This window comes from Cheilinus undulatus, linkage group 1 (assembly GCF_018320785.1).
Source record: "Cheilinus undulatus linkage group 1, ASM1832078v1, whole genome shotgun sequence".
NCBI classification, from domain to species: Eukaryota; Metazoa; Chordata; class Actinopteri; order Labriformes; family Labridae; genus Cheilinus; species Cheilinus undulatus.
The window spans coordinates 32634371-32651526 of record NC_054865.1 but is presented as its reverse complement, the minus strand read 5'-3'; positions in this window follow the sequence as shown (position 1 = coordinate 32651526).

Below are 17156 nucleotides of genomic sequence, written 5' to 3'. Positions count from 1 at the left end.
AAATACATTTTATGTTCTGTTCCACTTTGACCAAATCTATGCCCATATAACCCAAAATAAGCTCCAAAGTGTGGCTGATTCTGCCGGGTTATGTTTGGGATCCGTAGTAGTCTGTACAGTCTGGAGCTTCCTCTCCTTGCAGAGCTGTTATGCTCTGTTAAATCGGCACATATTGTACCAGCTGATGAGTGACAGATGTTTTATTCATGGAGGAAAGATAGTGTGCATTCTTTGAAGCACATTCCAGGTTTTATGAAGAGGGTAGAGGACGGGGGAAGAAGGTTTGAAAGGAATGAAGATTGACTGAATCCATTTCAGCCGTTCCTGCTCTCAGATGAAGAGCTGACTCTGACACTGTTGATGTTTCAGTCTCCTATCTGAGCAAAACCATCCACAACAAATTAGCTTCTGATGTGCTTCCAGGAATACCTGCCCCATCTTTCACATACCAGTCAAATTTTTAAGATAATGTTATGGAGAAAGGTTCAGTTACAAGGCCAACAAGGTTTTATCTATGGTATTAAAGGGTCAGATAAATGTTAGCCTGATGTATTCCTGTAACCCAACCAGGGAGGAGAGGAATGCTTTAAGTTTTTTAACCCTTTTTAAACAAAGGTTTAGTATACTTTTTAAAATGAATATGCACATGAAGAGCATTTAGTTGAAAGTCAGGGATCTTTACACTACAAAAACCCAAACAGGAGCAGATGTATTTATCCATTTTCTAGTTTAAAACAAGAAAAGTTATTATGCTTATTTTGTGATATGTCTCAATAAGAAATCTTAATTCAAGATAAACACACAAAAGCTTTAATGGGTTGTAAAACCTGAACATGTCTGCCAGTGCAGTAAGCAAAATTTACTGGGATGATAGATAGATAGATAGATAGATAGATAGATAGATAGATAGATAGATAGATAGATAGATAGATTTAGCAACATGAGCTTTAGCAAACATAGCTAAGGTTAACATAGCTACATAGAGAATGCAGCTACATAGCTAACATAGCATCTTTGTGAGCTTAGCTTTAACTATGTTAGCTATATTGCTACGTTAGCTACATACAGTGCTTAACAAAGTTATTAGACCACCTGTCATATTTGTCTCAGAGACCATCCAGCATCATGAAGTGCTTTAATGCGGACTCTTTCATTTTCAGTGAGCTCTCCATGTTTTACCATTTTGGACAGGAATGAGGAATTTCAAACTGAATTCACCCAAATTTGAGCTGGCTCACTGGGCTTCTCTGACAAGTCAGAAATAAATCAAGCATAACAAACAACCACTAAAACTCATTTTTCTGTTCAGGAATGCAAGTAAATAACTATGATTTGACATATTAATCAATAAATATTAATGTGCTTTGCTATTTTTTCTTTTTTTTGGTAAATCAGTAAATTTGAAAATTCATGGATAACAATATATTTTAGCATTAAAAATATCATTTGGGTTAAAGAGCTTCTATATATTGATGTATTAACCATTGCAGAAACATAAAAAATGATTTTGGTAATTACCAATGCTGTTCATGTAGGGCAGCATACACCTTACTTTGGTTAGGGTTAGGGTGGTCTAATAAATTTGTTAAGCACTGTAGCTATGTAGATAACATAGCTGCTTTGTGAGTTTAGCTTAAAATATGTTAGCTAGTATGTTGCTTTTTTGCTGATTGTAAAGTCATGAAAATTGCAGCTTTAAAGTTGCCTCACATATCTTTGAAACCATTAAAGTTCCTATCAGCTACTTAGATGACATAGGTTTTGGTAATAGGAAACATAGTGAGTCTTTCCTGTGATCAGAGTTGATGTAAAAGGGTGTTTGATACCTGAAAATGTAATATTAAACATTGTTTCATTCAGAGACTTTATGTGTGACTTGACTTTCTATAGAGGACTTAATGTCATAAGGTCAAGTATATTTTACATTCACATACAGGTTTTTCTGCAGACTTTGGATCAGTTCAGGAAGAGTACAATAGGTGACCATGTTTAAAAAAATGCATTGTTTTTTCTAAAATGTGCTTATGACCACAGTGGTTGAATGTAATGTTTTCAGCACTATGTGTCTCAAGCTTTGGGAGAAAAGTACAGGAAACATGCCAGCCCCAGTCCGGCCCGCTGCAGCTCCAGAGAGACCGTGGGATCCATCTGCTTCAGTCCAGCTGTGGAGCTGCACACACGTTAGAAGTCCACAGATTAAAAGGAGATCAGTTACACCAAACACGCTAACAAATGGCAGATGTCATGAATTTCATTATCCTCTGTCACAACAGAGGGGCTGAAGGGACCCAGAGACTGTTTCCACATGAAAGCGACAACCCAGCAGAACCATGGGAAACTGCTTCCCCTCTTTTGGAAATGATGGAACCGGGACGTTTGGTCTCTCTGCATGAACACAACAATAATACAAACAGCTTTGAACAGCTTATCGGCCCTCCACATGGTTCAACGGGGCCACAAACGAGATACAACAAGCTGTTTATTGCTACTAAGCCATATAGCTAAGTCCTTTTACATTTTTACATTAAATTATCTGTTTCAGTATATGTTTAAAAAAAATTCAATTCAATTCAATTAAAAAAAATCCACTTCTTTTGCACTCAAACATTTGTTGTTTATATAATGTATGTAGAGTCATATCTTGTTTGGACCTTTTCGTTTAATAAACAGGAAGACATTTTAAACAAACAAACAAACAAAATCATTTTTATTTTAATCATTCTTGATTATCAATGATTAAAATGGAAAATGTTTCTGATTGTAGCGCTAACTTTTTAAACACATAAATGTAAATACATTTAATGATTTTTTTTGTAACTCTGATATTTTCCTCTATTCTTGAATGTAAACAGAAGCGTTGTTTTTCAACAGGCAAAGCAGGCAAATGCTTGTGGCCCCAGGCCAGGATGAGGCCCCTGAGGGCCAAAGAACTTAAAACCACTGTTGTGTTGTGGGTGCTGACAGACAGCAGGGCATGCAGTTAAACCTCAGCGCAGTTGTGATGGATTGGAGACGGACTAGTGGAAAGTTAGCTGACTGGGAAGAGTCATCTAGACCAGTGGTTCTAAAATGGTGTGGTCAGGCACACTAGTGTGCCTTGAGGCAAGTCTAGGTGTGCCTTGGGAATTTGTACAACTGTATGTTATTATTACAACTCTATGACAAGCACTGTATCCAGGCTTACCTACAGACCTGGCTGGGTCCCTGAAAAAAACCCAGAGAATGGGCCTTCCCCAGTTGTGATTTCTTGATATCAATGCATTCATGTTGGAACAGTAGCATTGGTGCTTGTATCCTGGCTAACAGTTTCCTCATTTAGAGCTGAAAATAGTGACAAGCTATTACTGGGTTTGGGTGTTGAAATGATTTATACATGCTACTTTTAACCAAGTGGCATTTTTCTTTACCCATTTTGCCAATTCTTTTGCTACTTTTGACACATTTTTGCCACTTTTTGGAACTTTCTTGCCACATTCAACCCATTTATGATACTTTTTTTTTTTTTGCCAGTTTCACCTAGTTTTGCTATTGTTTGGCCATTTTTTGCAAATTTGTTTCATCACTTTGAAAAACTTTTTGTCAACTTTTAACTCTTTTTTGCGACTTTTTGCCAATTTTTTTGCCCACCTTTTTACACTTCCAACCAATTTTTGCAGTCGTTTTGCCAATTTTTGCTTACTTTTGTCTTTATTTGGATACTTTTTTTTGCCCAAATTTGTCACATTTAAAATAATCATTCTTAACCAATTTTTGCCCATGTTTTGCCATATTTTGCCCAATTTTGCCATGTCAACCTATTTGTTGTCTCTTTTTACAATTACTCAGTTCTTCTCAACTAAAGTTGTCTCAGTATCTTCTACTTTATTTTCTGGCATCCTGATGTTTCAATTTTTTGTTGCTTTGATAAGAGTGTTTATGATTTGGGTTAAATATATTGGTTATCACAGTTTAACTTAGCAATGGATCATGGTGTTGCTGACCTCCATGATCCCCTAGTTGGCTGGGCCCCAGAAAGCTCTCGCCATCATCCCCCCTTATAGGCAGCCTTGACTGTTACATTATTTAAAGAATCTATTTTGTATCAATATGGATATGGTCTGCCTTGAGATTTTGGCTTAACTTTAGGTGTGCCTTGGGCAAAAAACGTTTGAAAACCACGGCTCTATAAAATGCTACGTACTTTTACTACTCAACAACATCAACATAAATATACTTTCATCTCAGCCAGGATTTCATTCATATTCTCTTAAGTGTAAAATCAATTCCAAAAACGCCAGAGGTGTGGTTGGAGGTCAGGCCGGATCATCTAATGTGTATGTTTGTGAGGATTACAATGTTTACAGTCTGTTGAAAGTATTCCTATGTCTGCGGTCTTCCACATTTTTTTTTTAGTCAGTTTAGATTTGAACATCATCTAGTGTGCTGTTAACCCTAGATAGCAGGCTGGAAGAGCTCCTTGTTATTGTAATAACACCACAAACCAATCATCTTGGTCCTTGCGTGTGTTCAGAGTTTTTTGTGTCAGACTGTTTATAACGTGAACAGGATGAGCGCTGTTTTTTAGGGCCTCATGAATTGCAACCTATAGGCAGGACTGCCCACAGATTCAACCCCTCCCCTTGTTATGATTTATGGAAGGCATCAATATTTGTGTGCTGAATCAGGACTATTGGTGCTAGCATCCTGGCTGACAGTTACTTCATTTTGAGCTGGAAAGTGTGTCAAACTATAATCGGGTTCTGGTGTTGAAATCATTCATTTGTACCCCTTTAAACCACCTTTTCCCGCCCATTTTTGCGACTATTATTTGCCATTATTCATCAATTCTGCACAATTTTGGCCATTTTTGCTTCTTTTCACTCTTTTTTTTGCACCCCTCCCGAAAAACACACACACATACATACACACATATTTTTGCCACTATAAACCAATTTTGGCTTCCTGTCAAATTCCATTTCACCAGCCTTTCTGCCTATTTTTGCTAATTCAAACGCATTCTGACACTTTTTAAATTCCCATTTCACCATCTATACCACTCATTTTTACCTTTTTAAGCAATTTTGCCACTTTTAAACCCTCTCCACCTTTTTTTCCGCCCATTTCTGTCTCTCTCCGCCTGTTATCTTTGTTGACCTATTTTTGATACTATCAACCCTTGTTCACCACTATTTGCCCATTTCTGCTACTTTCAACAGGATTTCACCATTTGTCTTGACAATATCTGCAACTTCAAACCAATTTTATCCACTTTCTGCCATTTTTTTTCCTCTGTTAATGTATTTTTGCCGCTTCAAACACATTTTGCTATTTTAACCGATTTCTACTACTATTAAAATCCCATGTACCACTTTTCTCCCACTTTTGTAATAACCCATTATTAGTCATTACTTTTTACCCCACGTTTTTTGCCACTCTATTCCTTTTTTTTTTGCCATTATCAACCTATTTTTGCTGCCTTTGAAATATCATGTCAACCCATTTTCCACCCATTTTTGCCACTTTTAACCCCTTTCCACTTTTTTGCATTGGTATTTGCCACTTTTACATATTTTTGCCACTTTCTGACTATTTTTTTCAATTATTAACTCATTGTTGCCACTTTTGTGTTTTGCTGTTCTTAACCCATTTCTGTCCCTTTCCAAATCCCATTAACCATCTTTTCTGTCAATTTGAACCCATTTTAATTCTGTTTTAAGAAAAACTGTTTTTAGGAAGGCTTTATACTACTGCATACCTGGATAAAAAATGCTGCTTTGATAAAAGTGGTAGTTAAAGACTAACTTTACAATGGACCATGATTATGCATATAATTTATCTGGCTCTACATGGGCAGAAAGCTCTCCCCTGTGCCACCCCCTATGGACGGCCTTGCCTACAGGACCCCACCAGACTCCAGAATCGCCACCACATTAAAGACCTTTAAGGTGGAAGTTGTAAGGCTGTGGGGGTTATAACATCAGATTAAAACCCTGTGACATTTTTAAACGAATAACCTCTCTTCTTAAAGAAAAATGTAAGAATAAAGTGTGAAGTGTGGTCATAGAAGTACTCTCTTTTCACTGGAAGTTGTCAGAGCTCTGTTCAGATATGACAGATGAAATGTTTGGGGTCATTACAACTGTCAACGCTGAAGGGGTTTGAAGATGTAACCAGCAATCACAAGCAAGTCAGACACAAACATCAAAGCGAAGAAGCCAATCTTCTGCTTCACTGTTTTTCTCCCGCCTGCCACTCTGTCATGGTAGCATCTTTGAGCATCAGTCAGTCATCTCCGTCAAAGCTTTGTGCGGATAGTGACTATTTTTATCTGTGACCGAGACACCTCTTGTGAGTGGCTTTGATGATCAATTTTGAACAGTTCATCTTGGTTGCTAAGATGTTCCTGTCATGTGGTCCTCTTGGATCCCACTCAGGTCTGTGGATGAAGGTTTGCACCAATCATGATTGGTTCTCCAAAACTTTCATGTCTTAATTTACCAAATCCTGCTTGAAAATACTTAAATCTGCCATTCTAATACCTGAGGACAGTTGTTTTCAAGCTTAAAGACAAAGAAGTGATAAAAATCACGGTGAACAATAAGATCATCACACTGTGAACTGGTGGGTTTACTGCGAGTATCTTGCAGCCAATATAACGCCACATTGAAGTTATTTGAAGTTGCTAAATGTGTTCGTCTCAGCATCTGCCTACAATTGCTAGCCAGAGTCTCCTCTGATCCAATTACTCTAATGTATATTTCATCGGGCTTACTTAATGCTTTTGTAGTTTAGCATCACCCTCTGCTTTAAGGTGGTTAATGTATTATTCTGTTTTTAAAAAGTCCCATTATAATGGAGGATTTTTTTGTAAGGAGGCGGTCTGATGTTTGACTCTGCAGGGGATGCTTCTTGGCAGCTGTCTGTGTGCGTTTTCATGAAGCACATACACATCAAAATGCTTACATGCGTCATAAATTTGCAAGTGTGTGTTTGTGTGACAGGACAAGGGAGGAGTAAAAAAAAAGTGGGGATGGGGGGTGGGGGAGGTTGTCGATCTGTGCCTTTCTTCTCAGCGTGCCTCTGAAGACAGTGGTCCTGGGGTGGGAAAATACACAGGGGAGTTTGTGTTAAAAGCCTGCGAGCTTGGTGACGATCCACTGTCAGATCCTAAGCCGTTTGAAAAGTTCATATAAACTGAAAAGACAGCCACTGGGAAATGGTCTTTCCAAATTCAATGAGAATTTATCATCTCAACACAGGAAGAGGCACTATTTGAGGTGGAAACGTGCTGCCTCTAATCTCGCTCTCCCTCTGAGGTTTATCGGGGACCCCACCCTCCCCCTAAAAACGAGTTAACCTGGATTCTGATAAACAAGCAAGGTATCTCACTTTATAGCCCGTAGCATCCTAATAACAGCATAACTTCTAAAGACCTGAAACTGAATTATGAATAACTTCCTCTGTGTATTATGTTTTTGCTTCATTGGCATCAGTGTAGAGGAGACAATGTAAGTGAAGTATCAGGGGATCAGATAGGATATTAAAGGAAAAACAAACAAGTGATGATATAAGTTATGGATCTGGTTGCTTTATATACAGAACTGAATTGTATGTGATAGTACAGACAGTAGGATCCTCCTGTTTCCTGCAGGTCCAGCTTGTGATACTGCATAATCGTATAGATGGAAACCATTCACTTTTGAGTCATGTAACTCCTTCCTTCACTTTATTCTATTTACCTAAGTATCAGGGTGATGGTTTTACCTTTGCCAAGTCCTTGTCCTTGGAGTATTTCTTCATATAAAGCTAAAAATGGTTGGCTGTCTAACATTACAACAGACACTTAAGGTTTTCATTGTATTCACTTCCTGTTTTATTTTGTTGTATTCACCCTTTTCTCCTTCTTCTTAGAGCTCAGGGGTCTCATTAAAGGTCCGTATACTACTAAAACTAACTAAATAACTCAAAACAAAAGATAAACATAATTTTAGTTAACTGTAACTGAATAAATACTAGGCTTTACAAGAAAAACTAAAACTAACTAAAACTTAATTCTGTGCTAACAAAACTAACTAAAATAAAATAAAATTAGAGACAAAATCTCCTTAGTTTTAGTCTTCGACGGCAGCAGACTGTCTGACAAGTGAACCTAAGCCTGGAGAGAGTAGAATGGCCTGATTTGATCAAATAAGACTAAACAAAATTGTTAATTTTAGGTCTTAAGTGTTATAAGATATCAAAATTGAATACATAAAAGGAAAAGTGAGGAGCCCTTTTAGGTCTGGCCTCTAACAAACATCCCATATTACTGAATAAACTTAAACTAATGCTAAAACTAACAAAAACTAAACTTAACCAAAGCATTTTTGTAAAATAAAAACTAGACCCAACCAACAAACCAGCAGTAAAAATGAATAAAAACTAAACTGAAAATTTAAACAAAAGGTAAAAACTAAATAAAAATGAAAACTAATGAAAAATCCCAAACTATTATAACCTTGGTGTCATTTATAAATCTGTGCATAGAATCAAGAGTAAAAGGGTCAATCCTATTTCTTCCCCTTAGCCCTTATCTTAGCCCTTCTCCTTGGTTTTGCACATTCATGTCAGGTGAAAGGGTGTCCCAATTCTCTTTTGAATCGAGGGCTAGGGCTAAGGGTCAAGGGCTGCATGGTCCTTAAAACAGATATTTTCCAGGACCACAATTGAAACCAAGGGGTTTGATGAGTTTCCCCCCATTCACTGCATTCAGTTGTTTAATGGCACAACAGACAATGTAGGAGGCGAGTAAATGTAAACATTTTCTGCTTTTATAAATGATTAGTGAAAAATAGGTTTTCTCATATATTCAGTCTTTAACTAAAGGGATGGGAGTTTATTGTATTTTTAGGATGTACACATGTAAACCAGAGCTAGTAACTGTGTACATTAATAGAGAACAACATGGAGATCCATTATGCACTGTATGGTCATAGCTTTACTGTCACCTCTGATGATGTGACACATCACCGATTTTATCGGTGATGTGTGATGATGAACTGCAATCAAGAGGCACCTCATTTCTTAAGGGAAGTTTTTCACCCCTAACCCTTACCACTCTGTTTCAAGGGGCAAGGGATGGACGAAGGGAAAGGGCTAATGAGAAGGGTTAAGTGGTAGAAATGAGATTGGCCCAAAGTGTGGACCCAAACCTCAGGAATGGCGAACGTCAAAAATAATTCAGATTTATAAAACTGCACACACGCCATCCCTTTATAAATCCTGATCCACCTGGAAATGTGCTCACATAGATCTGCCTCCTGCTTCAACCTTTACACGCCTAGATGTAACCATAAATGGCCAGTGCAAAGCTCCTTATGAATGAATATGAGTATAATTTAGGTGGAAAAATTGTGTAGTTGTGACGCACGGATGGCCAGTGGTCTAAGGCGCTACCCATGTATGCGGGTGGCCTGGGCTCGAATCCGGCCCATGGCCCTCTGCCGCATGTCTCTCCTCACTCTCTCTCCCGTTTTCAACTCTATCCACTGTCCTCCTCTATCAAATAAAGGCACAAAAAGCCCAAAATAAATCTTAAAAACAATTTGTAGCTGTACAAAAAATACTTAAATCTGTTTTCTAAGTTGGATTCAAACATAATTTTTAGTGTTGTAAATTTTCCACAGTGAAGTTTAACTTAAAAAATATTAGTTAACCAAACATAAAAGTACAATTATAATTGATTGTTGATAACCAAAAAATAAATACATGTGACTTCAATGAGCTGTGTCAATACAGCCTGTTAATTTGAGTTGGGAAAGTTTAACTCATTTCGGGGGGTGGGGGGATAAAGGAAAAGTGTCTACAGTTACGTCGTATTTGACCCCTTTTAAGGAGTTTGAGCTGAAAATGCCAGGGCCAAAATTTCTTCCCAGTCCAGCCTTGAAAAAAGGATGATAACTGATGGGTACTGGACTTACAGCGTTGCAAGTCTCTCAGCCAAGACAGGACAATATTTATGACCGAGTCTGACATGGTGCCATCATAGAAGACAAAAAAATATGAATTTTGATCCAGACATTGATCATTTCATCTGACATCTACTACTGGCAGCAGCAACAGACATTAAAAATAATTTTATGGAAACAGCCAGTCACTATGCTGATGGTGTTGTTTACTTTTATAGGTCATACAGAGGCTTCAGTGTTGATTTCAATCTGTTTTATACCAGATCAAAACTCCTGTAATGAACTTCTCCATCTGTCGGTATTAACTATTAACACCTAGAAATGTGAGGCTTGTGTTTATGCATAAAAGGACCGATTAAAATTTACTCTGAGCATTGTACAGCGATGCATTTCTTTAATGCAACAGGTGGGAAGGGAGTGCAAAGTGAGCATCAACAAAAATGTTGTTCCCAACATTTAGGAGAAAACTGCAGTTCACTGTATCTATTCCTGTTTTAAAATTTAGTTGTAAAGTAAACCTTGAACTGCTGGTGTCTGGTTGCTCTGCAGTCGAGTTCAGCCTTTAACAGACAAACTTACTGTCCCCTAAACTCATGAACAATCAAATCCTTCCCACTGCTTTGGCATAAAAAGACCCACATGACAGTGATTTCAGGGGCCTTGGAAAAGCAGGAAGAAACCAGAGATCACTGTGAGGGGACAACAATAATTGTGTCTTTTAGAGACTGATGCCCACAGGTAAGAGTAATTATGGAGGAACCATTATTCCCCCTGTCAGTGGGAGCGTGTGTGTGTTTGTATGCTTCAGAGGCCAGTGTTTCAGGCGGGGCCCAGCAGCAGATTACAAAGGTGTGGCTTTCACACGACATCCAAATGTGACACATAAAAGACAAAAGTGTGGATCAACAGAGGGTGTCTCAGCCCCATTCCGCTACTTTGTCGTCAGTCTGACAGATGGCATGGGCCCGTCTGAGGCCCTGGCAATGAGGAGTGCAGCGGCTTCAAAGGCCCTCTGTAATCTGCAGAAACATCACAGGCTGGGAGAAAGTGACTGTCTCCCAGACACCCGCCCCACTAAGAGGGCAAGCGAGGCGCTAATGAAAGGCAGATAAAGGGATCGCAACCACAGACAGCGCCTCATGAAAAAAAGAGAGAAAACATCAGGTAGGCTCGCCTTTTTTCTTTGCCTTTCTTTTCCTTTAAAAACATCTACTGATAAATGGTCCAGTCGCTCTTTTGGTGTTGGCAGAAAAACAGCAACACACAGATAAAGAGTTTATTTTCAAAGCTACCCCCCCCTCCTATTGAGTGTGACTCAGTTCAGACTAAATGATCAGTTCTGAGTATGGGGTAAAGTTACTGATGATGGAGGAATGATGAAGATTGTGCTTTTTTGTTAGAAATGCCACCAGTTTCTTGTGTTCTGGGTGGCTTTGATGTGCCAGACAGGCCTGGCGCTCACTGACAGCCGCAGCATCAATCAGAGCGACTCAGTTCAATTTTTCACACTTTTCTGCAGTAATTTATCAACCAAAAAGAAGTCATGTCCATTCATTTGAATTAATAAATTCATTTTTTACGATGCATCTGTGGGCTGCAGGTCCTTAAAGCTGACAAATGAAGCACCAATGCCTTACAATTTCCTGTGACTTTCTGTGAAATTGTGTTTATCTGTATGTCTGCTAAAACAATTGGTAATTTTATATGCAAAAAAGATCAAACAAGCAGATTATCATCCTCCAATAAGAGCAGTGTCAGCATGGCTGGGCCTCCTGAAAGGTCCAGTAAATAGGACCTCCCAACATATGACTACTCCTTTCATAAAATGGCCTCGCTACATGCTCTCTCCTACTTTAACACACATCAGATTTTATAGCTGGGCATTACATATTGCAAATGTTGTACCCCTGTTACTCCTCTGTTACTTCCTTGGATAGGAGCACAGTAGAAGGATAAGTCTGCCCCACTATAACCCCTTTGTGTGTCACACGGTGATACCTGATATTTTATCTGGAGAGGTCAACTTGTAGCTCTCTAGTTGTTTTTGAAATTAAAGTTTTCACTGTAATCTACCAGATTTACATCATTCTCTTTTTCACTGGTAAATGAAGTGTTGATGTTTTCATTGGTGCCACTCCCTTGTTAACCCTTCATGGTGCAAGGAACCATTTATTGTTACTTCAGTCGACTTCCTTCGGAATGTCGAAGTATTGGGATGTCCACCAGCGATATTTTAGGGCTTAAATTTGGAATTTATGATAATAAACAGTTTCTATTTTAAACTTCACCATTACTTATTAAAGCATGGACGATGAAAAAAGCATGGTCATTTCATTTGTTTTGCCTCTTCAAATGTAAACCTCTATTGCTAAATTGGCCTGATATGTTTGTTTTGATGTTAACAGCATAGGCAGTCCCATTGAACCTAACTGGATGACCAGTGATGTCTGACAGTGTGTAGTCCTGCTAGGACCTGCAACAAACTTTTTCTCAGCCACAACAAAAGCTCAAACTGGATTCTAGAGAAGGACTTTTGGTTGGCCTCAAGGTTTATCTGGCAAGCCATTGGACGGCTCAGGAGGTGAAAGCAGGGCTCCTCTCAGGCTGTTCTCAGCAGGAATATGGAACTGCTGACCCAGACTGGGGATGTTGTTGGCCAGTGGCAGGAACACTTTGCAGAACTCTTTAATCCGGCCAATGCATCCTCCGAGGAGGAGGCAGAGTCTGAGGGTTCAGGGGATTGCTCATTTATATTCTTGGCGGAGGTCACCGAGGTAGTCAGAAAGCTCCCCAGTGGCAAGGCGGCAAGCGCAGATGAGATTGGCCCTGAGATGCTGAAGGCTTTGGATGTTGTTGGGCTGTCATGGCTGGCAAGCCTTTTCAGTGTCACGTGGAGGGCTGGGACAGCCCCTGTGGAGTGACAGACCAGGGTGGTGGTCCCCACTTTTAAAAAGGGGGACCAAGGGTGTGCTCGATTATCAGGGTATCACACCCCTCAGCCTCCCTGGAAAAGTTTACCTGAAAAAGAGGCTCCAGCCGATTATCAAACCTTGGATTCAAGCGGAACAATGCGAATTCCGTCCTGGCTGTGGGACAGTGGACCAGCTCTTTATCATTGCAGGACTTCTTGAGGGAGCATGGGAGTTTGCTCATCCAGTCCTCTTGGACTTGGAAAAGGCCTACAATCATGTCCCTTGTGGGGTTTTGAAGGGGGTACCGCAGGAATATGAGGTCCCGTGGCTGCTGAGGAAAGCCATCAGGTCTCTTTATAACCAAAGTGAGAGTTGTGTCCGCATCCTAAGCACAAAGTCCTATTCCAGGCATGTCCATCTGGGAGGAGACCTCGGGGAAGACCCAGAATGTGCTGGAGGATTACTGTCTGGTCTGGGAACGCCTCGGGATCCCCAAGAAAGAATTGGAAAGTGTGACTGGGGAAAGGGATGTTTGGGTGGACTTGCTTAGCCTGCTACCCCCGCCACCTGGCCCCGGATATGCAGAAAAAGATTGATGGATGGATGATGCATGGACCAAAAGCTCAGCCAGGCCCTGGAGGTTAACATTAGCCAGGAGACTAGGTCTAAGTGGCATAACTAATCCAATGGGCACACCTTCATGTTATTCAATGACATCTACAGAGAGCCTATTTTCTGCTTCTTTAAGGGGCCCAGCTATGTTTATAGGCAGGCCATGATCATCGATCATCTCTTTAGCCTTACTCATGGCATATTTCTGGGCTTAGGGTACCTAATGATTTTGGTCTAAAGCCCTTTCAAAGCCTTATCTGTTCATAGACTGTATAAAAATATGGATGTAGTCTCAGTGATGTCACTCGCCTGTAAACTTCTGTGAAACAGCTACAACATTCCCACCTGTTAGTCTGACCAGCTAACCTATTAAGGTGCCAACATGATAATTTTAAAAAATCAACCACAAAGTTCAGTACACCCATTAAGAGATGGAACAAGATTAAAACAATTTCTTTACTTAATACAATATGCATGTTTTTATCTGCTGTCAAAATGGACCTTTCTTACATGGGTGTTCATGGGATGCCAAGTGCTTTTGCATGCAACTTCATGTGGACATTTATTTTTTGCATCTCTGCTTTGGCTTCATTTTTCTTCATCAGAGATCACTGCTTGCTTCTGTTCCATCTCAACTTTTTTTGATACTCTGACATGTGCTGGGTTTTTACAAGAGTCACGGGCCTTGCAGTTAGGGTAACATGTGGTCTTTCTGGTTTGAAATAATATTACATCACCTGTATTATTTTCATCAAAATGGGGTAAAACATCATGAAAAAGGGGCTTTTTAACGTAAGCAACAATGACCTAAATAACCAATTCTGTTTTAGACAGACATTTTAAAAACCTTTTCCTCAATCCCCCTCTTTTCAGCAGCCCTGTTAGCACAGTGTGATTTTAAATGTGAACAGTTAACGGGTCCCTTGAGATGTTCACATGTTTTCTTGGAGCTGTGGATGATATGGACAGGTTCAGTGGAGCAAGCACAGATCACTCATAGTCTGTAGACCCCACTTAGCTCCATAGCTGAGGGATTTGTTAACAGCTCTCAGGGTAACCTCACCACTCTCCACCTCAACTTATTTGCCTTTTTCTCTCTGACAAACCAGTGGACTGTGCAGGCCTGTCAAAGCAGGTGATCGCTGTTATTTTCAGGTAACACACAGCATTATTTTAGCTCTCCTTTTCAGTGTGTGAAACCACATCACAGAAATGTGTAGAAAAGCAAAGTTTTACATTTTTAACAGGCTGAATAATGGAAAATCAAGTATTGTTTAAGAGGCTCCACTGACTTGTATTTGTCAGAATGTCTTTGCACCAGTTCATAAATTTTCCATGGTGACATAGCTATTAAAATTATTATGACTCAGAGGCAGATATGGATTAACTTTTACTGTCAGTGCTAATTCCACTTACAGTAAAATGCTTCACATGTTTCTGCTTCTTATATTTGTATATCTATTCGGGAGGATTATTTAAATTTTCATTACAACTGCTTGAATTATTGATCTGATAATTAATACTGATTATGAAGCCAGTGGAAGCCTTGCAACCTTAGAATGGATGTGGAAATTTAATCAAGGGGTTTTTAATCACATGTTTATCACAGGAAAAAGGACAAAATGTTTAGAAGTGGATCTGATCCACTGACTGTGTAAAACAAGGATGTTACCAGGCATCTGCGTATGTACCTATTTGGCTAAACGGCCACTCAAATTGCTTTTACTAACTTGTCCTGAGAGGACAAAATGCTCAGAGAATACTCAAATTCATCACAAGGTTATTCAGTCCGCAGTGATGTGAGCCTGGTATTCTGTGTAGAGCAGGGCTAAAATTAGCGTTTAGCTCTGCCAGCCTTCGTTCCTCTTTGCAGAAAAATATCATGCTAAATGTGGTTACTTGTCACTTCAGTTGAGTAGTTATATGCCAGTTTAACTTTCAACAGCCTATGCAACTTTACTCCCATTTTCTAGTTAAAAAAACAGCCATACCGTGCTGTTCCTATGACATGCACGGTATGGCTGCCACTTAGCTTCTCATATCTATGTCTGGTGAAGAGCTGGGAGAAAGTTCTGACAGGAAGGCATTAATTAAGGCTACAACAGCTACTAGTGGCAGGAGGCTTCATTACAGTTTTAAAAGTGCATTTGATCAGGATTTCAGGTCCATTTTTATGAAAAATGATGATGTTAGTAGTTTAACCAGCTTGTAAATCTTGCACCAGCTGATTTTATATATGACCACAAAAATCACCCTAGTCCTTCTTAACCCACCCCTGTACTTTCACTGTCCTGTGATAGTACTCCTCCCAGAGACATATAACTACCACAGGCAGTTGTCCTCGGTATCTCTGCTGTGAAAATGGGCTTTTAAACATGGGGTGTGTATGATCCTTTCATGACTTTGGAGAAAGCCCCAAGTGGGCACTCAAGGAACTGCATGTTTATGCACTTCTGCATTGGCTTAATTTTTCAACAATGAGGTGTTGTTCAGGTCCCAGAGTGATATCTTTAACAGAGATATGTGAAGTACCATTATGGGTACCAGCTACCAAATCTAAAATTAGTCCCTTCTCTCAATGGAATCTTTGTTGCTTACAGCTTTCCTTTACTTCCATTCATCCTCTAACCAAAAGAGGATGAACCCCTGCAGTTCACAAATAAAAAAAGTCCTCTTGTCAGAAAAATCAACATAAAAAAATGCATTCCAAATAAATACAGTCATGTACATAAGTTTTATCCATGTAGTGTGCTTAGGATTCATCACAGGGCCCTTTTTCTCCCTTGGTGATACGCCTGGAGACCACCAGCATTTTCCAAAGCATGACCAGTGGCAACCCTACACCTGCCTGGACGGTACACTTGGCCATAATTACTCACCACATCTACGCCTTATTGCAGCCTCAATTTTTGGCCCAAACATGCCTTTTTCAGACTTTTTCAGCAATGATAACAGGAGTTTATGTCCTCAGTTACTGTAGATTAGCCATCTTCACCATCTACATCACCTCTTTTGTTTAAAACTGTTTAATATTGATACTATTAAAGTAAACTTACATAAAAAAAGAAATAAAGTTGTGCTCTTAGATCATATTTAGATAATATAGAAATATTTCACTAAACCAGCAGCAGCCTGAAGCCTCTGCATATGACGTTTGAGTCCATAAAGATCTGGTTTTGTGTTATAACAGTGTAAAATGTCTGGGTGTCAGCTGCTGTTTCACTTTTAGCTCTGCCAGATTCCTTTCCTTCCCACGCCCAGCTGGGGATTCAGAAGTCCTTCAACAGTCGGTAATTAGCTGACTTTAATTAAAGGACATCTGAAATGAAACAAGAAAAAAGTGGACAAAAAGGCAAATGAAAAAGACTCGTAAAACAGAAAATGAAATGTTTAACAAGCTCAATATCACCATTTAGAGACCTCATTTACACAGAGGACCTTTACAGTCAGTCTGGTCACTATCCTGTGGGTTCAGGGTTACCACTACTATAAAGCTGGGACTCTACAATTGAAACATAACAACAGAAACATTTCTGAGAAATTCACTCTGCATCACATCATTTTACACACCACAAGTCCACAAAAGTTCAGACGTTGTATAAAATGTGCTTAAAATAAGACAATATACAGCTCTTGAATACATCTTCTGATGCACCTGAACACATCATCAGTGATGTTTCCTGGGGTCATAGGGTGTTCCGGGTCT